This window comes from Schistocerca nitens, unplaced genomic scaffold, assembly GCF_023898315.1.
Source record: "Schistocerca nitens isolate TAMUIC-IGC-003100 unplaced genomic scaffold, iqSchNite1.1 HiC_scaffold_408, whole genome shotgun sequence".
Taxonomy (NCBI): Eukaryota; Metazoa; Arthropoda; class Insecta; order Orthoptera; family Acrididae; genus Schistocerca; species Schistocerca nitens.
This window is the reverse complement of record NW_026045941.1, coordinates 1-21,686: the sequence shown is the minus strand read 5'-3', so window position 1 is coordinate 21,686 and position 21,686 is coordinate 1. Positions and strand designations below refer to the sequence as shown.

Sequence of the window (21,686 nt, the reverse complement as noted above, 5' to 3'; positions counted from 1 at the left end):
ACCTTTGTGACGACCCAGGCTGAAATTAAGGAGTGTATAACGGACTACTACGGGCGACTATACAGGGCACAACCAGCAGATGATGCGGCAATCGCGGCGATGCATGCATATCTTCCGACAACGCTCGATGAGGACGACAGGCAATTCTTGATCAGTGATGTCACCGCGGTGGAGATTCGGGAGGCACTGAGCAGGGCTCAGGCCAACAAATCACCCGGCGTTGATGGTCTGCCGATTGAGTTTTATAAGCAGTTCTGGGACCTCCTCGAACATTGCTTTGTTTGCATCTGCAATGAACTGCGCGCCGGCCAACAGTTACCAGATGGTTTCAATGACAGCCTTATCGTTCTGGTCCCCAAAGAATACCCCCATCAAGATATTGCCAAATTCCGCCCCATCTCCCTGTTGAACTCTGACTACAAGATTGTGGCCCGCGTCATAGCAGGTAGACTTAAAAATGTCCTTGCAAAAATTATACATCACAGCCAGGCAGCAGCGGTCCCGGGCCGCACGATCTTTAAATGTCTTGCAGATTACAGGGAGCTCATTTCGTTTACTGCAATCACACGCCCGGAAGCAGCAATCTTGGCTTTAGATCAATGTCAGGCCTTTGATCGGATCCTGCATCGCTACCTCTTCCACACCATGAACCACTTAGGATTTGGTGACGGCTTTACTGCCATGGTCAGCAACATGTACACCTCGGCCACTTCTCAGATCATCGTCAATGGTCAATTCACCCGACGGATTCCGATTCAGCGGTCAATCAGACAGGGCTGTCCCATGTCCATGTGTCTCTTCGTGATCGCAATTGAGCCACTGGTAAGGATGCTGAATTGTAACCTTCAAGGTTTAAACCTGTATTCCAGCACCCTCAAATGCATTGCGTACGCCGACGATGTGGGTGTCATTGTGCGTTCGGAACAAGACCTCACGGCCGTTAGGAATAGTATCACCGATTACGAGCGAGCATCCGGTTCTCAGCTAAACTATGGAAAGACTTGCCTCCTGCCTATAGGCAGTGGCTTTCGAACAGACGCCCCTTTGCCGTACAGAGGATGTGCGACTCTCAAACTTCTTGGTATCAAGATGAGCAGTTGCCCCCTACGGACAACGGTAGACAATTGGAAACATCTTTTGGCTATGTCTCGGGGCTGCTTACAGCATCATAAAGGCAGAGAACAGGACTTATTGCAGAGAGTTCATTTCGTTAATACCACAATTCTCTCGAAGATTTGGTATGTCGGACAAATACTTCCTGTGGTCGACAGTGTTGCGAGGAAAATCATGTCGGCAGTAGGTTGGTACATCTGGAGGGGTGACATCTTCAAGGTGGGCATCAATGTCATCACTCTCCCACCAGACAAAGGCGGCCTCGGCCTGACGGATGTTCAAACGAAATGTAAGGCACTCTTGATCCGGCGTACACTGCAGCTCTGCCACGAATATCCTGACAGCGCGCTGAGTATGGCCATACGGACATTTCAGCCTCCGACTATGCACATCCCCATCAACCTACGGGAAACACATTTCAAAGCAAACCACATCAGGATGTTTCTTTTAGAAAGCAGTTATCTCCACACGAAATCGAGTGTCCCGCTACGTGAACTTACCACTGCCCACCTCTACCGGCTACTGAACGACACAGGCAGGGTCAACCGCATGGAACTGAAGTATCCTTCTAAAGACTGGGCTCTCGTCTGGAAGACTATACATAACAAAGTGCTAGATACCGGTATTCGATCACTGTGGTATAAAGTTGTTAATGAAACTCTACCTACAGCCGAAAAACTTCATAAAATACATTTGTCAGCTACTGACAAATGTAGGGAGTGCGGCCTTGTCGACACTTTGCAACACAGATTTGTTTGTGGTGCGAACAGTCTTATTTGGGAATGGTGTCGAAAAACCATGGCTTCGATCTGCCGCACGGCACGACGGCACATCTCTCTTACGTCCGTGCTCCAACCCGACGACGCGTACTACCCCACAACCAAGGCAAACACCTGGACGTGGTTGGCTGGTCACACACTATGTTACTTACTTGGCGCCCAGGAGAGGCGTTCATACCGGGACTACAGATTATACCTCGCCACACAGGCACAACTGCTACTGCAGGATGTCAGACATAGGCAAAAGTTTGCCAATTATATCTTAGCGCTCCGAATCACGACCCTGTAAACGAATTCAGTAAGTTTTCTTCCACGGCCACGTCTCCATACACCTTATCAAATATAAATAAAAAAAACTAAATAAAAATATTAACAATCAACAAAAACAAATATGTGCAACGAAAACAATGAAACATCGAAAGAGAAGAAACGGAACAAAGTCGAATTTTCATGGTGTCTGAAGTTGTCACTGATTGGGAATGTTCATGCTTGGTGTTTTAACAGTCTTGTTTAACCTAGCCCTTCGTCTCCGTTAATTCAGCAGGAATTTGATTTACATTCTCCCAACATGAATGGTGAAGCTGACCATTCATTTGGACGTGGTGTCCACTGGGTTTTTCGTTTAATGTTTTATGTTTGGCAACTTACATCGAAGATGTATATGTTTCACTCAACTGCGAACATTACTTGCTTCTTTATTTATTTAACGTCGACGAGGGAAGCCGAAACAGGATTTATTTCTTCTATTTTTTTCTTCCTTCTTCTTCAAATCATTCCGCAGCAACATGGATTTCAAATTTTTCTTTTCCACATTAGTATGCAGTGCGCAGTTTTTTGGCGGCTGAGTCGTTCAGAGCTAAGAGAAGGAGACTTGGGAAACCGCACAGCAACACTGGAATTTATCAGACTAGTCCAAGCCACCGCTTGGGGAAGCCAAAGGCATACAAACTTTCGAGAAGACGAGCTTTGCATGACGTCGGCACCCTGAAACACCGCATGCAGTTCAACCAAATAAATAATATTAAAAGGAAAAAAACATTAAAAAAACCAAAAACATCAAAACCAAAACAACAAAAAAACACAAAAACAAAAAAAAGTTATTTTTTTTTTAAATCAATATCACTTCGCACAAAAAGGAATCAAATCAACTATACATTTCAAAATCAACAGTGAAATAGCATAACAAGAGTATAGCATTGAAGCTAGCCGAAGAAGGCAAAAAAGGTGAGCGAATGGATGGGCTGTATGGGGAGATGGGAGGCCCAAAAAAAAAAAAAAAAAAAAAAAAAAAAAGTTGGTTAGAGCGTCGTGCTAATAACGCGAAGGTCGTGGGTTCGATCCCCCCACGGGCCACTAGTCTTTTACTACTACGAAAAGGCAGCGCCGATTTCAGCAGGCGAGTGTGATGACCAAAAGATCATCACCCTGCGTGGAAGTTGACGGAGGATCCGAACCCGACTTGTCGGGAAGCGCTACAGCATTCACTCGGCAATGGCCATAATATGTTGAATACACTGGTTCTCAACCGATAAAGACAAGATGAAAGAAAATGTCCGATTGCCGATTTGTAACAACTTTGGCCCTTGTCAGTACTTGGGCGGGTGAGCGCATGGGGACACAGGGTACTGTTGGCAGTTTTACTTCCTATTTTTTCTTTCTCCTTTGTTTTCGGAGCTACAACCCGATTCGGTCATGGACACGCCACCGTGAAAGGATGGGGGAGTGCTGTGTGCCCATCGCCTCGCCTCTCCTTACCTCTCTCAGTCGTTTCTCGTGCTTGTCGTTTTGATATAGGCCGATTTGAGAGCGTCAGCTCTCGCGTCAGCTGAGCAAAGTCGAGACAAGTCGAGACACACTATAGGCTGGTCTGCAGCGAGTAAGAAGGGGGAAAAAAACATTAATTTAAGGGCGCGTGGCGAAAGTACTCATACGCGAAATTAAAAAGCCTGTTGCGGTGGCCGGGAATCGAACCCGGATCAACTGCTTGGAAGGCAACTATGCTGACCATTACACCACCACCGCACAAGGAAGCGCCCCGACGCCGCGCTGTGTCGGCTTCCCGCCTGTCGGCAGCGGCCGAAGGTGATCGTACCTGGCAGGCGCATTTCGAGGTAGGCTAGGGGAGAACATCCAGCCGCATTCGGACGGCGTATCCGCGCACATTTCGCATCCTTTGGCAAGAGTCGGTGCCGGCGCCGGCGATGCAAGAGTACGCAGAGGACCGCGTTCTGGCGGCATTTTTTAGCAGTGCAGTGCAGGATTCAGCGTCTGCAGCATCTTCTCGACAGAATGCTACGGCGCTTGACGGCAGTCCCACTTTCCCTTGAGACATCTGCTCGGCAAGCAGCGTGAAGTTACTACTGGCCCGAGCATCGGTGGTTCAGTGGTAGAATGCTCGCCTGCCACGCGGGCGGCCCGGGTTCGATTCCCGGCCGATGCATCGTTTTGCTGTTCCCGCGATAATGCTGCCGTGCTGCTTGTGCTCTTGAGATGCACGATCCACAAGAATGTATAGCTGGATTCCCTTGAGAAGAACCGAGAACGCAGCACTCGCGGGTCCCCACTAGGACGCTCGCATCATGTTCTACAGACTAGCGTCGGCCTGGCCTCACAATTTGCTATGTCCAGGTGCCTCCGACGCACTGAACGTTAACGACAAGGAGTGCTGCCTATCGTTTGCAAAAGCTGCAGCAACACCGCAATCAACTGGGCCGGCAATGCACGTCTAGCAACAGAACACGTTATCCAGGAAGTACAGTGTCTTTACGTCTAACATTGGGTATGGTACTTACCCAGTTTCCAGGAAAAGCGGTTCCACCCGTGCCTCGGTAGCGCAGTAGGCAGCGCGTAAGTCTCATAATCTTAAGGTCGTGAGTTCGATCCTCACCCGGGGCATTTAATTTTCTGTGACTGATGGTGATGCTGTTGCTAGGGCACTAACTTATTTCTTGTTTGTTATCCACAACGGTTTCAACGCTTCAGCGGGAAAATGTTTACTTCCTGTTACTGCTACTTACAGCTTCCCTTTCCCTCTTCTCCCAGCACAGCATGAAGCCAAAAGCATTGCTCTGAGACGTTTGAGGTGCGCGCCTTGCCAGTCAGTATGCGCAAAGACGCTCGCAAAGAGAGAAGGGCGCCGACGCGGGACACGACACGAAATGCGACAAGCGACCGTCCGAACCGGCGGAGACACCCCCACATCCGGTGTGGTCTAGTGGCTAGGATACCTGGCTTTCACCCAGGAGGCCCGGGTTCGATTCCCGGTACCGGAACGGAATTTTTTCCACACGAACCGTGACAAGTTTGAGCTGACCGAGCTGCCGTTTCCCGTCCTGCTCGCAATATAGCTACTGTTTCGTGACCGTCAGCAGAATATAGACGAGGGAAGCAGACGTCCGACGACCATAGAAATGGTGTACGGCTTCATGCCATACGTTTCCAGCGCAGGGCTGAGCAACTGCATCTGCCGAGGCCCGTTAGCTCAGTTGGTTAGAGCGTCGTGCTAATAACGCGAAGGTCGTGGGTTCGATCCCCCCACGGGCCACTAGTCTTTTACTACTACGAAAAGGCAGCGCCGATTTCAGCAGGCGAGTGTGATGACCAAAAGATCATCACCCTGCGTGGAAGTTGACGGAGGATCCGAACCCGACTTGTCGGGAAGCGCTACAGCATTCACTCGGCAATGGCCATAATATGTTGAATACACTGGTTCTCAACCGATAAAGACAAGATGAAAGAAAATGTCCGATTGCCGATTTGTAACAACTTTGGCCCTTGTCAGTACTTGGGCGGGTGAGCGCATGGGGACACAGGGTACTGTTGGCAGTTTTACTTCCTATTTTTTCTTTCTCCTTTGTTTTCGGAGCTACAACCCGATTCGGTCATGGACACGCCACCGTGAAAGGATGGGGGAGTGCTGTGTGCCCATCGCCTCGCCTCTCCTTACCTCTCTCAGTCGTTTCTCGTGCTTGTCGTTTTGATATAGGCCGATTTGAGAGCGTCAGCTCTCGCGTCAGCTGAGCAAAGTCGAGACAAGTCGAGACACACTATAGGCTGGTCTGCAGCGAGTAAGAAGGGGGAAAAAAACATTAATTTAAGGGCGCGTGGCGAAAGTACTCATACGCGAAATTAAAAAGCCTGTTGCGGTGGCCGGGAATCGAACCCGGATCAACTGCTTGGAAGGCAACTATGCTGACCATTACACCACCACCGCACAAGGAAGCGCCCCGACGCCGCGCTGTGTCGGCTTCCCGCCTGTCGGCAGCGGCCGAAGGTGATCGTACCTGGCAGGCGCATTTCGAGGTAGGCTAGGGGAGAACATCCAGCCGCATTCGGACGGCGTATCCGCGCACATTTCGCATCCTTTGGCAAGAGTCGGTGCCGGCGCCGGCGATGCAAGAGTACGCAGAGGACCGCGTTCTGGCGGCATTTTTTAGCAGTGCAGTGCAGGATTCAGCGTCTGCAGCATCTTCTCGACAGAATGCTACGGCGCTTGACGGCAGTCCCACTTTCCCTTGAGACATCTGCTCGGCAAGCAGCGTGAAGTTACTACTGGCCCGAGCATCGGTGGTTCAGTGGTAGAATGCTCGCCTGCCACGCGGGCGGCCCGGGTTCGATTCCCGGCCGATGCATCGTTTTGCTGTTCCCGCGATAATGCTGCCGTGCTGCTTGTGCTCTTGAGATGCACGATCCACAAGAATGTATAGCTGGATTCCCTTGAGAAGAACCGAGAACGCAGCACTCGCGGGTCCCCACTAGGACGCTCGCATCATGTTCTACAGACTAGCGTCGGCCTGGCCTCACAATTTGCTATGTCCAGGTGCCTCCGACGCACTGAACGTTAACGACAAGGAGTGCTGCCTATCGTTTGCAAAAGCTGCAGCAACACCGCAATCAACTGGGCCGGCAATGCACGTCTAGCAACAGAACACGTTATCCAGGAAGTACAGTGTCTTTACGTCTAACATTGGGTATGGTACTTACCCAGTTTCCAGGAAAAGCGGTTCCACCCGTGCCTCGGTAGCGCAGTAGGCAGCGCGTAAGTCTCATAATCTTAAGGTCGTGAGTTCGATCCTCACCCGGGGCATTTAATTTTCTGTGACTGATGGTGATGCTGTTGCTAGGGCACTAACTTATTTCTTGTTTGTTATCCACAACGGTTTCAACGCTTCAGCGGGAAAATGTTTACTTCCTGTTACTGCTACTTACAGCTTCCCTTTCCCTCTTCTCCCAGCACAGCATGAAGCCAAAAGCATTGCTCTGAGACGTTTGAGGTGCGCGCCTTGCCAGTCAGTATGCGCAAAGACGCTCGCAAAGAGAGAAGGGCGCCGACGCGGGACACGACACGAAATGCGACAAGCGACCGTCCGAACCGGCGGAGACACCCCCACATCCGGTGTGGTCTAGTGGCTAGGATACCTGGCTTTCACCCAGGAGGCCCGGGTTCGATTCCCGGTACCGGAACGGAATTTTTTCCACACGAACCGTGACAAGTTTGAGCTGACCGAGCTGCCGTTTCCCGTCCTGCTCGCAATATAGCTACTGTTTCGTGACCGTCAGCAGAATATAGACGAGGGAAGCAGACGTCCGACGACCATAGAAATGGTGTACGGCTTCATGCCATACGTTTCCAGCGCAGGGCTGAGCAACTGCATCTGCCGAGGCCCGTTAGCTCAGTTGGTTAGAGCGTCGTGCTAATAACGCGAAGGTCGTGGGTTCGATCCCCCCACGGGCCACTAGTCTTTTACTACTACGAAAAGGCAGCGCCGATTTCAGCAGGCGAGTGTGATGACCAAAAGATCATCACCCTGCGTGGAAGTTGACGGAGGATCCGAACCCGACTTGTCGGGAAGCGCTACAGCATTCACTCGGCAATGGCCATAATATGTTGAATACACTGGTTCTCAACCGATAAAGACAAGATGAAAGAAAATGTCCGATTGCCGATTTGTAACAACTTTGGCCCTTGTCAGTACTTGGGCGGGTGAGCGCATGGGGACACAGGGTACTGTTGGCAGTTTTACTTCCTATTTTTTCTTTCTCCTTTGTTTTCGGAGCTACAACCCGATTCGGTCATGGACACGCCACCGTGAAAGGATGGGGGAGTGCTGTGTGCCCATCGCCTCGCCTCTCCTTACCTCTCTCAGTCGTTTCTCGTGCTTGTCGTTTTGATATAGGCCGATTTGAGAGCGTCAGCTCTCGCGTCAGCTGAGCAAAGTCGAGACAAGTCGAGACACACTATAGGCTGGTCTGCAGCGAGTAAGAAGGGGGAAAAAAACATTAATTTAAGGGCGCGTGGCGAAAGTACTCATACGCGAAATTAAAAAGCCTGTTGCGGTGGCCGGGAATCGAACCCGGATCAACTGCTTGGAAGGCAACTATGCTGACCATTACACCACCACCGCACAAGGAAGCGCCCCGACGCCGCGCTGTGTCGGCTTCCCGCCTGTCGGCAGCGGCCGAAGGTGATCGTACCTGGCAGGCGCATTTCGAGGTAGGCTAGGGGAGAACATCCAGCCGCATTCGGACGGCGTATCCGCGCACATTTCGCATCCTTTGGCAAGAGTCGGTGCCGGCGCCGGCGATGCAAGAGTACGCAGAGGACCGCGTTCTGGCGGCATTTTTTAGCAGTGCAGTGCAGGATTCAGCGTCTGCAGCATCTTCTCGACAGAATGCTACGGCGCTTGACGGCAGTCCCACTTTCCCTTGAGACATCTGCTCGGCAAGCAGCGTGAAGTTACTACTGGCCCGAGCATCGGTGGTTCAGTGGTAGAATGCTCGCCTGCCACGCGGGCGGCCCGGGTTCGATTCCCGGCCGATGCATCGTTTTGCTGTTCCCGCGATAATGCTGCCGTGCTGCTTGTGCTCTTGAGATGCACGATCCACAAGAATGTATAGCTGGATTCCCTTGAGAAGAACCGAGAACGCAGCACTCGCGGGTCCCCACTAGGACGCTCGCATCATGTTCTACAGACTAGCGTCGGCCTGGCCTCACAATTTGCTATGTCCAGGTGCCTCCGACGCACTGAACGTTAACGACAAGGAGTGCTGCCTATCGTTTGCAAAAGCTGCAGCAACACCGCAATCAACTGGGCCGGCAATGCACGTCTAGCAACAGAACACGTTATCCAGGAAGTACAGTGTCTTTACGTCTAACATTGGGTATGGTACTTACCCAGTTTCCAGGAAAAGCGGTTCCACCCGTGCCTCGGTAGCGCAGTAGGCAGCGCGTAAGTCTCATAATCTTAAGGTCGTGAGTTCGATCCTCACCCGGGGCATTTAATTTTCTGTGACTGATGGTGATGCTGTTGCTAGGGCACTAACTTATTTCTTGTTTGTTATCCACAACGGTTTCAACGCTTCAGCGGGAAAATGTTTACTTCCTGTTACTGCTACTTACAGCTTCCCTTTCCCTCTTCTCCCAGCACAGCATGAAGCCAAAAGCATTGCTCTGAGACGTTTGAGGTGCGCGCCTTGCCAGTCAGTATGCGCAAAGACGCTCGCAAAGAGAGAAGGGCGCCGACGCGGGACACGACACGAAATGCGACAAGCGACCGTCCGAACCGGCGGAGACACCCCCACATCCGGTGTGGTCTAGTGGCTAGGATACCTGGCTTTCACCCAGGAGGCCCGGGTTCGATTCCCGGTACCGGAACGGAATTTTTTCCACACGAACCGTGACAAGTTTGAGCTGACCGAGCTGCCGTTTCCCGTCCTGCTCGCAATATAGCTACTGTTTCGTGACCGTCAGCAGAATATAGACGAGGGAAGCAGACGTCCGACGACCATAGAAATGGTGTACGGCTTCATGCCATACGTTTCCAGCGCAGGGCTGAGCAACTGCATCTGCCGAGGCCCGTTAGCTCAGTTGGTTAGAGCGTCGTGCTAATAACGCGAAGGTCGTGGGTTCGATCCCCCCACGGGCCACTAGTCTTTTACTACTACGAAAAGGCAGCGCCGATTTCAGCAGGCGAGTGTGATGACCAAAAGATCATCACCCTGCGTGGAAGTTGACGGAGGATCCGAACCCGACTTGTCGGGAAGCGCTACAGCATTCACTCGGCAATGGCCATAATATGTTGAATACACTGGTTCTCAACCGATAAAGACAAGATGAAAGAAAATGTCCGATTGCCGATTTGTAACAACTTTGGCCCTTGTCAGTACTTGGGCGGGTGAGCGCATGGGGACACAGGGTACTGTTGGCAGTTTTACTTCCTATTTTTTCTTTCTCCTTTGTTTTCGGAGCTACAACCCGATTCGGTCATGGACACGCCACCGTGAAAGGATGGGGGAGTGCTGTGTGCCCATCGCCTCGCCTCTCCTTACCTCTCTCAGTCGTTTCTCGTGCTTGTCGTTTTGATATAGGCCGATTTGAGAGCGTCAGCTGAGCAAAGTCGAGACAAGTCGAGACACACTATAGGCTGGTCTGCAGCGAGTAAGAAGGGGGAAAAAAACATTAATTTAAGGGCGCGTGGCGAAAGTACTCATACGCGAAATTAAAAAGCCTGTTGCGGTGGCCGGGAATCGAACCCGGATCAACTGCTTGGAAGGCAACTATGCTGACCATTACACCACCACCGCACAAGGAAGCGCCCCGACGCCGCGCTGTGTCGGCTTCCCGCCTGTCGGCAGCGGCCGAAGGTGATCGTACCTGGCAGGCGCATTTCGAGGTAGGCTAGGGGAGAACATCCAGCCGCATTCGGACGGCGTATCCGCGCACATTTCGCATCCTTTGGCAAGAGTCGGTGCCGGCGCCGGCGATGCAAGAGTACGCAGAGGACCGCGTTCTGGCGGCATTTTTTAGCAGTGCAGTGCAGGATTCAGCGTCTGCAGCATCTTCTCGACAGAATGCTACGGCGCTTGACGGCAGTCCCACTTTCCCTTGAGACATCTGCTCGGCAAGCAGCGTGAAGTTACTACTGGCCCGAGCATCGGTGGTTCAGTGGTAGAATGCTCGCCTGCCACGCGGGCGGCCCGGGTTCGATTCCCGGCCGATGCATCGTTTTGCTGTTCCCGCGATAATGCTGCCGTGCTGCTTGTGCTCTTGAGATGCACGATCCACAAGAATGTATAGCTGGATTCCCTTGAGAAGAACCGAGAACGCAGCACTCGCGGGTCCCCACTAGGACGCTCGCATCATGTTCTACAGACTAGCGTCGGCCTGGCCTCACAATTTGCTATGTCCAGGTGCCTCCGACGCACTGAACGTTAACGACAAGGAGTGCTGCCTATCGTTTGCAAAAGCTGCAGCAACACCGCAATCAACTGGGCCGGCAATGCACGTCTAGCAACAGAACACGTTATCCAGGAAGTACAGTGTCTTTACGTCTAACATTGGGTATGGTACTTACCCAGTTTCCAGGAAAAGCGGTTCCACCCGTGCCTCGGTAGCGCAGTAGGCAGCGCGTAAGTCTCATAATCTTAAGGTCGTGAGTTCGATCCTCACCCGGGGCATTTAATTTTCTGTGACTGATGGTGATGCTGTTGCTAGGGCACTAACTTATTTCTTGTTTGTTATCCACAACGGTTTCAACGCTTCAGCGGGAAAATGTTTACTTCCTGTTACTGCTACTTACAGCTTCCCTTTCCCTCTTCTCCCAGCACAGCATGAAGCCAAAAGCATTGCTCTGAGACGTTTGAGGTGCGCGCCTTGCCAGTCAGTATGCGCAAAGACGCTCGCAAAGAGAGAAGGGCGCCGACGCGGGACACGACACGAAATGCGACAAGCGACCGTCCGAACCGGCGGAGACACCCCCACATCCGGTGTGGTCTAGTGGCTAGGATACCTGGCTTTCACCCAGGAGGCCCGGGTTCGATTCCCGGTACCGGAACGGAATTTTTTCCACACGAACCGTGACAAGTTTGAGCTGACCGAGCTGCCGTTTCCCGTCCTGCTCGCAATATAGCTACTGTTTCGTGACCGTCAGCAGAATATAGACGAGGGAAGCAGACGTCCGACGACCATAGAAATGGTGTACGGCTTCATGCCATACGTTTCCAGCGCAGGGCTGAGCAACTGCATCTGCCGAGGCCCGTTAGCTCAGTTGGTTAGAGCGTCGTGCTAATAACGCGAAGGTCGTGGGTTCGATCCCCCCACGGGCCACTAGTCTTTTACTACTACGAAAAGGCAGCGCCGATTTCAGCAGGCGAGTGTGATGACCAAAAGATCATCACCCTGCGTGGAAGTTGACGGAGGATCCGAACCCGACTTGTCGGGAAGCGCTACAGCATTCACTCGGCAATGGCCATAATATGTTGAATACACTGGTTCTCAACCGATAAAGACAAGATGAAAGAAAATGTCCGATTGCCGATTTGTAACAACTTTGGCCCTTGTCAGTACTTGGGCGGGTGAGCGCATGGGGACACAGGGTACTGTTGGCAGTTTTACTTCCTATTTTTTCTTTCTCCTTTGTTTTCGGAGCTACAACCCGATTCGGTCATGGACACGCCACCGTGAAAGGATGGGGGAGTGCTGTGTGCCCATCGCCTCGCCTCTCCTTACCTCTCTCAGTCGTTTCTCGTGCTTGTCGTTTTGATATAGGCCGATTTGAGAGCGTCAGCTCTCGCGTCAGCTGAGCAAAGTCGAGACAAGTCGAGACACACTATAGGCTGGTCTGCAGCGAGTAAGAAGGGGGAAAAAAACATTAATTTAAGGGCGCGTGGCGAAAGTACTCATACGCGAAATTAAAAAGCCTGTTGCGGTGGCCGGGAATCGAACCCGGATCAACTGCTTGGAAGGCAACTATGCTGACCATTACACCACCACCGCACAAGGAAGCGCCCCGACGCCGCGCTGTGTCGGCTTCCCGCCTGTCGGCAGCGGCCGAAGGTGATCGTACCTGGCAGGCGCATTTCGAGGTAGGCTAGGGGAGAACATCCAGCCGCATTCGGACGGCGTATCCGCGCACATTTCGCATCCTTTGGCAAGAGTCGGTGCCGGCGCCGGCGATGCAAGAGTACGCAGAGGACCGCGTTCTGGCGGCATTTTTTAGCAGTGCAGTGCAGGATTCAGCGTCTGCAGCATCTTCTCGACAGAATGCTACGGCGCTTGACGGCAGTCCCACTTTCCCTTGAGACATCTGCTCGGCAAGCAGCGTGAAGTTACTACTGGCCCGAGCATCGGTGGTTCAGTGGTAGAATGCTCGCCTGCCACGCGGGCGACCCGGGTTCGATTCCCGGCCGATGCATCGTTTTGCTGTTCCCGCGATAATGCTGCCGTGCTGCTTGTGCTCTTGAGATGCACGATCCACAAGAATGTATAGCTGGATTCCCTTGAGAAGAACCGAGAACGCAGCACTCGCGGGTCCCCACTAGGACGCTCGCATCATGTTCTACAGACTAGCGTCGGCCTGGCCTCACAATTTGCTATGTCCAGGTGCCTCCGACGCACTGAACGTTAACGACAAGGAGTGCTGCCTATCGTTTGCAAAAGCTGCAGCAACACCGCAATCAACTGGGCCGGCAATGCACGTCTAGCAACAGAACACGTTATCCAGGAAGTACAGTGTCTTTACGTCTAACATTGGGTATGGTACTTACCCAGTTTCCAGGAAAAGCGGTTCCACCCGTGCCTCGGTAGCGCAGTAGGCAGCGCGTAAGTCTCATAATCTTAAGGTCGTGAGTTCGATCCTCACCCGGGGCATTTAATTTTCTGTGACTGATGGTGATGCTGTTGCTAGGGCACTAACTTATTTCTTGTTTGTTATCCACAACGGTTTCAACGCTTCAGCGGGAAAATGTTTACTTCCTGTTACTGCTACTTACAGCTTCCCTTTCCCTCTTCTCCCAGCACAGCATGAAGCCAAAAGCATTGCTCTGAGACGTTTGAGGTGCGCGCCTTGCCAGTCAGTATGCGCAAAGACGCTCGCAAAGAGAGAAGGGCGCCGACGCGGGACACGACACGAAATGCGACAAGCGACCGTCCGAACCGGCGGAGACACCCCCACATCCGGTGTGGTCTAGTGGCTAGGATACCTGGCTTTCACCCAGGAGGCCCGGGTTCGATTCCCGGTACCGGAACGGAATTTTTTCCACACGAACCGTGACAAGTTTGAGCTGACCGAGCTGCCGTTTCCCGTCCTGCTCGCAATATAGCTACTGTTTCGTGACCGTCAGCAGAATATAGACGAGGGAAGCAGACGTCCGACGACCATAGAAATGGTGTACGGCTTCATGCCATACGTTTCCAGCGCAGGGCTGAGCAACTGCATCTGCCGAGGCCCGTTAGCTCAGTTGGTTAGAGCGTCGTGCTAATAACGCGAAGGTCGTGGGTTCGATCCCCCCACGGGCCACTAGTCTTTTACTACTACGAAAAGGCAGCGCCGATTTCAGCAGGCGAGTGTGATGACCAAAAGATCATCACCCTGCGTGGAAGTTGACGGAGGATCCGAACCCGACTTGTCGGGAAGCGCTACAGCATTCACTCGGCAATGGCCATAATATGTTGAATACACTGGTTCTCAACCGATAAAGACAAGATGAAAGAAAATGTCCGATTGCCGATTTGTAACAACTTTGGCCCTTGTCAGTACTTGGGCGGGTGAGCGCATGGGGACACAGGGTACTGTTGGCAGTTTTACTTCCTATTTTTTCTTTCTCCTTTGTTTTCGGAGCTACAACCCGATTCGGTCATGGACACGCCACCGTGAAAGGATGGGGGAGTGCTGTGTGCCCATCGCCTCGCCTCTCCTTACCTCTCTCAGTCGTTTCTCGTGCTTGTCGTTTTGATATAGGCCGATTTGAGAGCGTCAGCTCTCGCGTCAGCTGAGCAAAGTCGAGACAAGTCGAGACACACTATAGGCTGGTCTGCAGCGAGTAAGAAGGGGGAAAAAAACATTAATTTAAGGGCGCGTGGCGAAAGTACTCATACGCGAAATTAAAAAGCCTGTTGCGGTGGCCGGGAATCGAACCCGGATCAACTGCTTGGAAGGCAACTATGCTGACCATTACACCACCACCGCACAAGGAAGCGCCCCGACGCCGCGCTGTGTCGGCTTCCCGCCTGTCGGCAGCGGCCGAAGGTGATCGTACCTGGCAGGCGCATTTCGAGGTAGGCTAGGGGAGAACATCCAGCCGCATTCGGACGGCGTATCCGCGCACATTTCGCATCCTTTGGCAAGAGTCGGTGCCGGCGCCGGCGATGCAAGAGTACGCAGAGGACCGCGTTCTGGCGGCATTTTTTAGCAGTGCAGTGCAGGATTCAGCGTCTGCAGCATCTTCTCGACAGAATGCTACGGCGCTTGACGGCAGTCCCACTTTCCCTTGAGACATCTGCTCGGCAAGCAGCGTGAAGTTACTACTGGCCCGAGCATCGGTGGTTCAGTGGTAGAATGCTCGCCTGCCACGCGGGCGGCCCGGGTTCGATTCCCGGCCGATGCATCGTTTTGCTGTTCCCGCGATAATGCTGCCGTGCTGCTTGTGCTCTTGAGATGCACGATCCACAAGAATGTATAGCTGGATTCCCTTGAGAAGAACCGAGAACGCAGCACTCGCGGGTCCCCACTAGGACGCTCGCATCATGTTCTACAGACTAGCGTCGGCCTGGCCTCACAATTTGCTATGTCCAGGTGCCTCCGACGCACTGAACGTTAACGACAAGGAGTGCTGCCTATCGTTTGCAAAAGCTGCAGCAACACCGCAATCAACTGGGCCGGCAATGCACGTCTAGCAACAGAACACGTTATCCAGGAAGTACAGTGTCTTTACGTCTAACATTGGGTATGGTACTTACCCAGTTTCCAGGAAAAGCGGTTCCACCCGTGCCTCGGTAGCGCAGTAGGCAGCGCGTAAGTCTCATAATCTTAAGGTCGTGAGTTCGATCCTCACCCGGGGCATTTAATTTTCTGTGACTGATGGTGATGCTGTTGCTAGGGCACTAACTTATTTCTTGTTTGTTATCCACAACGGTTTCAACGCTTCAGCGGGAAAATGTTTACTTCCTGTTACTGCTACTTACAGCTTCCCTTTCCCTCTTCTCCCAGCACAGCATGAAGCCAAAAGCATTGCTCTGAGACGTTTGAGGTGCGCGCCTTGCCAGTCAGTATGCGCAAAGACGCTCGCAAAGAGAGAAGGGCGCCGACGCGGGACACGACACGAAATGCGACAAGCGACCGTCCGAACCGGCGGAGACACCCCCACATCCGGTGTGGTCTAGTGGCTAGGATACCTGGCTTTCACCCAGGAGGCCCGGGTTCGATTCCCGGTACCGGAACGGAATTTTTTCCACACGAACCGTGACAAGTTTGAGCTGACCGAGCTGCCGTTTCCCGTCCTGCTCGCAATATAGCTACTGTTTCGTGACCGTCAGCAGAATATAGACGAGGGAAGCAGACGTCCGACGACCATAGAAATGGTGTACGGCTTCATGCCATACGTTTCCAGCGCAGGGCTGAGCAACTGCATCTGCCGAGGCCCGTTAGCTCAGTTGGTTAGAGCGTCGTGCTAATAACGCGAAGGTCGTGGGTTCGATCCCCCCACGGGCCACTAGTCTTTTACTACTACGAAAAGGCAGCGCCGATTTCAGCAGGCGAGTGTGATGACCAAAAGATCATCACCCTGCGTGGAAGTTGACGGAGGATCCGAACCCGACTTGTCGGGAAGCGCTACAGCATTCACTCGGCAATGGCCATAATATGTTGAATACACTGGTTCTCAACCGATAAAGACAAGATGAAAGAAAATGTCCGATTGCCGATTTGTAACAACTTTGGCCCTTGTCAGTACTTGGGCGGGTGAGCGCATGGGGACACAGGGTACTGTTGGCAGTTTTACTTCCTATTTTTTCTTTCTCCTTTGTTTTCGGAGCTACAACCCGATTCGGTCATGGACACGCCACCGTGAAAGGATGGGGGAGTGCTGTGTGCCCATCGCCTCGCCTCTCCTTACCTCTCTCAGTCGTTTCTCGTGCTTGTCGTTTTGATATAGGCCGATTTGAGAGCGTCAGCTCTCGCGTCAGCTGAGCAAAGTCGAGACAAGTCGAGACACACTATAGGCTGGTCTGCAGCGAGTAAGAAGGGGGAAAAAAACATTAATTTAAGGGCGCGTGGCGAAAGTACTCATACGCGAAATTAAAAAGCCTGTTGCGGTGGCCGGGAATCGAACCCGGATCAACTGCTTGGAAGGCAACTATGCTGACCATTACACCACCACCGCACAAGGAAGCGCCCCGACGCCGCGCTGTGTCGGCTTCCCGCCTGTCGGCAGCGGCCGAAGGTGATCGTACCTGGCAGGCGCATTTCGAGGTAGGCTAGGGGAGAACATCCAGCCGCATTCGGACGGCGTATCCGCGCACATTTCGCATCCTTTGGCAAGAGTCGGTGCCGGCGCCGGCGATGCAAGAGTACGCAGAGGACCGCGTTCTGGCGGCATTTTTTAGCAGTGCAGTGCAGGATTCAGCGTCTGCAGCATCTTCTCGACAGAATGCTACGGCGCTTGACGGCAGTCCCACTTTCCCTTGAGACATCTGCTCGGCAAGCAGCGTGAAGTTACTACTGGCCCGAGCATCGGTGGTTCAGTGGTAGAATGCTCGCCTGCCACGCGGGCGGCCCGGGTTCGATTCCCGGCCGATGCATCGTTTTGCTGTTCCCGCGATAATGCTGCCGTGCTGCTTGTGCTCTTGAGATGCACGATCCACAAGAATGTATAGCTGGATTCCCTTGAGAAGAACCGAGAACGCAGCACTCGCGGGTCCCCACTAGGACGCTCGCATCATGTTCTACAGACTAGCGTCGGCCTGGCCTCACAATTTGCTATGTCCAGGTGCCTCCGACGCACTGAACGTTAACGACAAGGAGTGCTGCCTATCGTTTGCAAAAGCTGCAGCAACACCGCAATCAACTGGGCCGGCAATGCACGTCTAGCAACAGAACACGTTATCCAGGAAGTACAGTGTCTTTACGTCTAACATTGGGTATGGTACTTACCCAGTTTCCAGGAAAAGCGGTTCCACCCGTGCCTCGGTAGCGCAGTAGGCAGCGCGTAAGTCTCATAATCTTAAGGTCGTGAGTTCGATCCTCACCCGGGGCATTTAATTTTCTGTGACTGATGGTGATGCTGTTGCTAGGGCACTAACTTATTTCTTGTTTGTTATCCACAACGGTTTCAACGCTTCAGCGGGAAAATGTTTACTTCCTGTTACTGCTACTTACAGCTTCCCTTTCCCTCTTCTCCCAGCACAGCATGAAGCCAAAAGCATTGCTCTGAGACGTTTGAGGTGCGCGCCTTGCCAGTCAGTATGCGCAAAGACGCTCGCAAAGAGAGAAGGGCGCCGACGCGGGACACGACACGAAATGCGACAAGCGACCGTCCGAACCGGCGGAGACACCCCCACATCCGGTGTGGTCTAGTGGCTAGGATACCTGGCTTTCACCCAGGAGGCCCGGGTTCGATTCCCGGTACCGGAACGGAATTTTTTCCACACGAACCGTGACAAGTTTGAGCTGACCGAGCTGCCGTTTCCCGTCCTGCTCGCAATATAGCTACTGTTTCGTGACCGTCAGCAGAATATAGACGAGGGAAGCAGACGTCCGACGACCATAGAAATGGTGTACGGCTTCATGCCATACGTTTCCAGCGCAGGGCTGAGCAACTGCATCTGCCGAGGCCCGTTAGCTCAGTTGGTTAGAGCGTCGTGCTAATAACGCGAAGGTCGTGGGTTCGATCCCCCCACGGGCCACTAGTCTTTTACTACTACGAAAAGGCAGCGCCGATTTCAGCAGGCGAGTGTGATGACCAAAAGATCATCACCCTGCGTGGAAGTTGACGGAGGATCCGAACCCGACTTGTCGGGAAGCGCTACAGCATTCACTCGGCAATGGCCATAATATGTTGAATACACTGGTTCTCAACCGATAAAGACAAGATGAAAGAAAATGTCCGATTGCCGATTTGTAACAACTTTGGCCCTTGTCAGTACTTGGGCGGGTGAGCGCATGGGGACACAGGGTACTGTTGGCAGTTTTACTTCCTATTTTTTCTTTCTCCTTTGTTTTCGGAGCTACAACCCGATTCGGTCATGGACACGCCACCGTGAAAGGATGGGGGAGTGCTGTGTGCCCATCGCCTCGCCTCTCCTTACCTCTCTCAGTCGTTTCTCGTGCTTGTCGTTTTGATATAGGCCGATTTGAGAGCGTCAGCTCTCGCGTCAGCTGAGCAAAGTCGAGACAAGTCGAGACACACTATAGGCTGGTCTGCAGCGAGTAAGAAGGGGGAAAAAAACATTAATTTAAGGGCGCGTGGCGAAAGTACTCATACGCGAAATTAAAAAGCCTGTTGCGGTGGCCGGGAATCGAACCCGGATCAACTGCTTGGAAGGCAACTATGCTGACCATTACACCACCACCGCACAAGGAAGCGCCCCGACGCCGCGCTGTGTCGGCTTCCCGCCTGTCGGCAGCGGCCGAAGGTGATCGTACCTGGCAGGCGCATTTCGAGGTAGGCTAGGGGAGAACATCCAGCCGCATTCGGACGGCGTATCCGCGCACATTTCGCATCCTTTGGCAAGAGTCGGTGCCGGCGCCGGCGATGCAAGAGTACGCAGAGGACCGCGTTCTGGCGGCATTTTTTAGCAGTGCAGTGCAGGATTCAGCGTCTGCAGCATCTTCTCGACAGAATGCTACGGCGCTTGACGGCAGTCCCACTTTCCCTTGAGACATCTGCTCGGCAAGCAGCGTGAAGTTACTACTGGCCCGAGCATCGGTGGTTCAGTGGTAGAATGCTCGCCTGCCACGCGGGCGGCCCGGGTTCGATTCCCGGCCGATGCATCGTTTTGCTGTTCCCGCGATAATGCTGCCGTGCTGCTTGTGCTCTTGAGATGCACGATCCACAAGAATGTATAGCTGGATTCCCTTGAGAAGAACCGAGAACGCAGCACTCGCGGGTCCCCACTAGGACGCTCGCATCATGTTCTACAGACTAGCGTCGGCCTGGCCTCACAATTTGCTATGTCCAGGTGCCTCCGACGCACTGAACGTTAACGACAAGGAGTGCTGCCTATCGTTTGCAAAAGCTGCAGCAACACCGCAATCAACTGGGCCGGCAATGCACGTCTAGCAACAGAACACGTTATCCAGGAAGTACAGTGTCTTTACGTCTAACATTGGGTATGGTACTTACCCAGTTTCCAGGAAAAGCGGTTCCACCCGTGCCTCGGTAGCGCAGTAGGCAGCGCGTAAGTCTCATAATCTTAAGGTCGTGAGTTCGATCCTCACCCGGGGCATTTAATTTTCTGTGACTGATGGTGATGCTGTTGCTAGGGCACTAACTTATTTCTTGTTTGTTATCCACAACGGTTTCAACGCTTCAGCGGGAAAATGTTTACTTCCTGTTACTGCTACTTACAGCTTCCCTTTCCCTCTTCTCCCAGCACAGCATGAAGCCAAAAGCATTGCTCTGAGACGTTTGAGGTGCGCGCCTTGCCAGTCAGTATGCGCAAAGACGCTCGCAAAGAGAGAAGGGCGCCGACGCGGGACACGACACGAAATGCGACAAGCGACCGTCCGAACCGGCGGAGACACCCCCACATCCGGTGTGGTCTAGTGGCTAGGATACCTGGCTTTCACCCAGGAGGCCCGGGTTCGATTCCCGGTACCGGAACGGAATTTTTTCCACACGAACCGTGACAAGTTTGAGCTGACCGAGCTGCCGTTTCCCGTCCTGCTCGCAATATAGCTACTGTTTCGTGACCGTCAGCAGAATATAGACGAGGGAAGCAGACGTCCGACGACCATAGAAATGGTGTACGGCTTCATGCCATACGTTTCCAGCGCAGGGCTGAGCAACTGCATCTGCCGAGGCCCGTTAGCTCAGTTGGTTAGAGCGTCGTGCTAATAACGCGAAGGTCGTGGGTTCGATCCCCCCACGGGCCACTAGTCTTTTACTACTACGAAAAGGCAGCGCCGATTTCAGCAGGCGAGTGTGATGACCAAAAGATCATCACCCTGCGTGGAAGTTGACGGAGGATCCGAACCCGACTTGTCGGGAAGCGCTACAGCATTCACTCGGCAATGGCCATAATATGTTGAATACACTGGTTCTCAACCGATAAAGACAAGATGAAAGAAAATGTCCGATTGCCGATTTGTAACAACTTTGGCCCTTGTCAGTACTTGGGCGGGTGAGCGCATGGGGACACAGGGTACTGTTGGCAGTTTTACTTCCTATTTTTTCTTTCTCCTTTGTTTTCGGAGCTACAACCCGATTCGGTCATGGACACGCCACCGTGAAAGGATGGGGGAGTGCTGTGTGCCCATCGCCTCGCCTCTCCTTACCTCTCTCAGTCGTTTCTCGTGCTTGTCGTTTTGATATAGGCCGATTTGAGAGCGTCAGCTCTCGCGTCAGCTGAGCAAAGTCGAGACAAGTCGAGACACACTATAGGCTGGTCTGCAGCGAGTAAGAAGGGGGAAAAAAACATTAATTTAAGGGCGCGTGGCGAAAGTACTCATACGCGAAATTAAAAAGCCTGTTGCGGTGGCCGGGAATCGAACCCGGATCAACTGCTTGGAAGGCAACTATGCTGACCATTACACCACCACCGCACAAGGAAGCGCCCCGACGCCGCGCTGTGTCGGCTTCCCGCCTGTCGGCAGCGGCCGAAGGTGATCGTACCTGGCAGGCGCATTTCGAGGTAGGCTAGGGGAGAACATCCAGCCGCATTCGGACGGCGTATCCGCGCACATTTCGCATCCTTTGGCAAGAGTCGGTGCCGGCGCCGGCGATGCAAGAGTACGCAGAGGACCGCGTTCTGGCGGCATTTTTTAGCAGTGCAGTGCAGGATTCAGCGTCTGCAGCATC

General features: G+C 52.9%; 41 non-coding genes across 41 annotated transcripts; 32 read left to right on the top strand and 9 right to left on the bottom strand.

The window, feature by feature from the left end:
- Window positions 1–3,842: 3,842 nt before the first annotated feature.
- Window positions 3,843–3,914, bottom strand: Trnag-ucc (transfer RNA glycine (anticodon UCC)). The gene has a single exon. It is a non-coding gene; the product is annotated as a tRNA-Gly (tRNA).
- A 347-nt stretch (window positions 3,915–4,261) lies between these two features.
- On the top strand, window positions 4,262–4,332 carry Trnag-gcc (transfer RNA glycine (anticodon GCC)). The gene has a single exon. It is a non-coding gene; the product is annotated as a tRNA-Gly (tRNA).
- A 382-nt stretch (window positions 4,333–4,714) lies between these two features.
- On the top strand, window positions 4,715–4,787 carry Trnam-cau (transfer RNA methionine (anticodon CAU)). The gene has a single exon. It is a non-coding gene; the product is annotated as a tRNA-Met (tRNA).
- Window positions 4,788–5,092: 305 nt separating this feature from the next.
- Window positions 5,093–5,164, top strand: Trnae-uuc (transfer RNA glutamic acid (anticodon UUC)). Its single transcript has one exon. It is a non-coding gene; the product is annotated as a tRNA-Glu (tRNA).
- A 198-nt stretch (window positions 5,165–5,362) lies between these two features.
- Trnai-aau (transfer RNA isoleucine (anticodon AAU)) lies at window positions 5,363–5,436 on the top strand. The gene has a single exon. It is a non-coding gene; the product is annotated as a tRNA-Ile (tRNA).
- Window positions 5,437–6,033: 597 nt separating this feature from the next.
- On the bottom strand, window positions 6,034–6,105 carry Trnag-ucc (transfer RNA glycine (anticodon UCC)). The gene has a single exon. It is a non-coding gene; the product is annotated as a tRNA-Gly (tRNA).
- Window positions 6,106–6,452: 347 nt separating this feature from the next.
- Window positions 6,453–6,523, top strand: Trnag-gcc (transfer RNA glycine (anticodon GCC)). The gene has a single exon. It is a non-coding gene; the product is annotated as a tRNA-Gly (tRNA).
- Window positions 6,524–6,905: 382 nt separating this feature from the next.
- Window positions 6,906–6,978, top strand: Trnam-cau (transfer RNA methionine (anticodon CAU)). Its single transcript has one exon. It is a non-coding gene; the product is annotated as a tRNA-Met (tRNA).
- A 305-nt stretch (window positions 6,979–7,283) lies between these two features.
- Trnae-uuc (transfer RNA glutamic acid (anticodon UUC)) lies at window positions 7,284–7,355 on the top strand. The gene has a single exon. It is a non-coding gene; the product is annotated as a tRNA-Glu (tRNA).
- Window positions 7,356–7,553: 198 nt separating this feature from the next.
- Window positions 7,554–7,627, top strand: Trnai-aau (transfer RNA isoleucine (anticodon AAU)). The gene has a single exon. It is a non-coding gene; the product is annotated as a tRNA-Ile (tRNA).
- Window positions 7,628–8,224: 597 nt separating this feature from the next.
- Trnag-ucc (transfer RNA glycine (anticodon UCC)) lies at window positions 8,225–8,296 on the bottom strand. The gene has a single exon. It is a non-coding gene; the product is annotated as a tRNA-Gly (tRNA).
- A 347-nt stretch (window positions 8,297–8,643) lies between these two features.
- Window positions 8,644–8,714, top strand: Trnag-gcc (transfer RNA glycine (anticodon GCC)). Its single transcript has one exon. It is a non-coding gene; the product is annotated as a tRNA-Gly (tRNA).
- A 382-nt stretch (window positions 8,715–9,096) lies between these two features.
- Trnam-cau (transfer RNA methionine (anticodon CAU)) lies at window positions 9,097–9,169 on the top strand. Its single transcript has one exon. It is a non-coding gene; the product is annotated as a tRNA-Met (tRNA).
- Window positions 9,170–9,474: 305 nt separating this feature from the next.
- On the top strand, window positions 9,475–9,546 carry Trnae-uuc (transfer RNA glutamic acid (anticodon UUC)). The gene has a single exon. It is a non-coding gene; the product is annotated as a tRNA-Glu (tRNA).
- Window positions 9,547–9,744: 198 nt separating this feature from the next.
- Window positions 9,745–9,818, top strand: Trnai-aau (transfer RNA isoleucine (anticodon AAU)). The gene has a single exon. It is a non-coding gene; the product is annotated as a tRNA-Ile (tRNA).
- A 585-nt stretch (window positions 9,819–10,403) lies between these two features.
- Window positions 10,404–10,475, bottom strand: Trnag-ucc (transfer RNA glycine (anticodon UCC)). Its single transcript has one exon. It is a non-coding gene; the product is annotated as a tRNA-Gly (tRNA).
- A 347-nt stretch (window positions 10,476–10,822) lies between these two features.
- Trnag-gcc (transfer RNA glycine (anticodon GCC)) lies at window positions 10,823–10,893 on the top strand. Its single transcript has one exon. It is a non-coding gene; the product is annotated as a tRNA-Gly (tRNA).
- Window positions 10,894–11,275: 382 nt separating this feature from the next.
- On the top strand, window positions 11,276–11,348 carry Trnam-cau (transfer RNA methionine (anticodon CAU)). The gene has a single exon. It is a non-coding gene; the product is annotated as a tRNA-Met (tRNA).
- Window positions 11,349–11,653: 305 nt separating this feature from the next.
- Window positions 11,654–11,725, top strand: Trnae-uuc (transfer RNA glutamic acid (anticodon UUC)). Its single transcript has one exon. It is a non-coding gene; the product is annotated as a tRNA-Glu (tRNA).
- A 198-nt stretch (window positions 11,726–11,923) lies between these two features.
- Window positions 11,924–11,997, top strand: Trnai-aau (transfer RNA isoleucine (anticodon AAU)). The gene has a single exon. It is a non-coding gene; the product is annotated as a tRNA-Ile (tRNA).
- Window positions 11,998–12,594: 597 nt separating this feature from the next.
- Window positions 12,595–12,666, bottom strand: Trnag-ucc (transfer RNA glycine (anticodon UCC)). The gene has a single exon. It is a non-coding gene; the product is annotated as a tRNA-Gly (tRNA).
- A 347-nt stretch (window positions 12,667–13,013) lies between these two features.
- On the top strand, window positions 13,014–13,084 carry Trnag-gcc (transfer RNA glycine (anticodon GCC)). Its single transcript has one exon. It is a non-coding gene; the product is annotated as a tRNA-Gly (tRNA).
- A 382-nt stretch (window positions 13,085–13,466) lies between these two features.
- On the top strand, window positions 13,467–13,539 carry Trnam-cau (transfer RNA methionine (anticodon CAU)). Its single transcript has one exon. It is a non-coding gene; the product is annotated as a tRNA-Met (tRNA).
- Window positions 13,540–13,844: 305 nt separating this feature from the next.
- On the top strand, window positions 13,845–13,916 carry Trnae-uuc (transfer RNA glutamic acid (anticodon UUC)). Its single transcript has one exon. It is a non-coding gene; the product is annotated as a tRNA-Glu (tRNA).
- Window positions 13,917–14,114: 198 nt separating this feature from the next.
- On the top strand, window positions 14,115–14,188 carry Trnai-aau (transfer RNA isoleucine (anticodon AAU)). The gene has a single exon. It is a non-coding gene; the product is annotated as a tRNA-Ile (tRNA).
- Window positions 14,189–14,785: 597 nt separating this feature from the next.
- Trnag-ucc (transfer RNA glycine (anticodon UCC)) lies at window positions 14,786–14,857 on the bottom strand. Its single transcript has one exon. It is a non-coding gene; the product is annotated as a tRNA-Gly (tRNA).
- Window positions 14,858–15,204: 347 nt separating this feature from the next.
- On the top strand, window positions 15,205–15,275 carry Trnag-gcc (transfer RNA glycine (anticodon GCC)). The gene has a single exon. It is a non-coding gene; the product is annotated as a tRNA-Gly (tRNA).
- Window positions 15,276–15,657: 382 nt separating this feature from the next.
- On the top strand, window positions 15,658–15,730 carry Trnam-cau (transfer RNA methionine (anticodon CAU)). Its single transcript has one exon. It is a non-coding gene; the product is annotated as a tRNA-Met (tRNA).
- Window positions 15,731–16,035: 305 nt separating this feature from the next.
- Window positions 16,036–16,107, top strand: Trnae-uuc (transfer RNA glutamic acid (anticodon UUC)). Its single transcript has one exon. It is a non-coding gene; the product is annotated as a tRNA-Glu (tRNA).
- A 198-nt stretch (window positions 16,108–16,305) lies between these two features.
- Trnai-aau (transfer RNA isoleucine (anticodon AAU)) lies at window positions 16,306–16,379 on the top strand. The gene has a single exon. It is a non-coding gene; the product is annotated as a tRNA-Ile (tRNA).
- A 597-nt stretch (window positions 16,380–16,976) lies between these two features.
- Window positions 16,977–17,048, bottom strand: Trnag-ucc (transfer RNA glycine (anticodon UCC)). Its single transcript has one exon. It is a non-coding gene; the product is annotated as a tRNA-Gly (tRNA).
- Window positions 17,049–17,395: 347 nt separating this feature from the next.
- Trnag-gcc (transfer RNA glycine (anticodon GCC)) lies at window positions 17,396–17,466 on the top strand. The gene has a single exon. It is a non-coding gene; the product is annotated as a tRNA-Gly (tRNA).
- Window positions 17,467–17,848: 382 nt separating this feature from the next.
- Window positions 17,849–17,921, top strand: Trnam-cau (transfer RNA methionine (anticodon CAU)). Its single transcript has one exon. It is a non-coding gene; the product is annotated as a tRNA-Met (tRNA).
- A 305-nt stretch (window positions 17,922–18,226) lies between these two features.
- On the top strand, window positions 18,227–18,298 carry Trnae-uuc (transfer RNA glutamic acid (anticodon UUC)). The gene has a single exon. It is a non-coding gene; the product is annotated as a tRNA-Glu (tRNA).
- A 198-nt stretch (window positions 18,299–18,496) lies between these two features.
- Window positions 18,497–18,570, top strand: Trnai-aau (transfer RNA isoleucine (anticodon AAU)). The gene has a single exon. It is a non-coding gene; the product is annotated as a tRNA-Ile (tRNA).
- Window positions 18,571–19,167: 597 nt separating this feature from the next.
- Window positions 19,168–19,239, bottom strand: Trnag-ucc (transfer RNA glycine (anticodon UCC)). Its single transcript has one exon. It is a non-coding gene; the product is annotated as a tRNA-Gly (tRNA).
- Window positions 19,240–19,586: 347 nt separating this feature from the next.
- On the top strand, window positions 19,587–19,657 carry Trnag-gcc (transfer RNA glycine (anticodon GCC)). The gene has a single exon. It is a non-coding gene; the product is annotated as a tRNA-Gly (tRNA).
- A 382-nt stretch (window positions 19,658–20,039) lies between these two features.
- Window positions 20,040–20,112, top strand: Trnam-cau (transfer RNA methionine (anticodon CAU)). The gene has a single exon. It is a non-coding gene; the product is annotated as a tRNA-Met (tRNA).
- A 305-nt stretch (window positions 20,113–20,417) lies between these two features.
- On the top strand, window positions 20,418–20,489 carry Trnae-uuc (transfer RNA glutamic acid (anticodon UUC)). Its single transcript has one exon. It is a non-coding gene; the product is annotated as a tRNA-Glu (tRNA).
- A 198-nt stretch (window positions 20,490–20,687) lies between these two features.
- Trnai-aau (transfer RNA isoleucine (anticodon AAU)) lies at window positions 20,688–20,761 on the top strand. The gene has a single exon. It is a non-coding gene; the product is annotated as a tRNA-Ile (tRNA).
- Window positions 20,762–21,358: 597 nt separating this feature from the next.
- On the bottom strand, window positions 21,359–21,430 carry Trnag-ucc (transfer RNA glycine (anticodon UCC)). Its single transcript has one exon. It is a non-coding gene; the product is annotated as a tRNA-Gly (tRNA).
- Window positions 21,431–21,686: the final 256 nt, after the last annotated feature.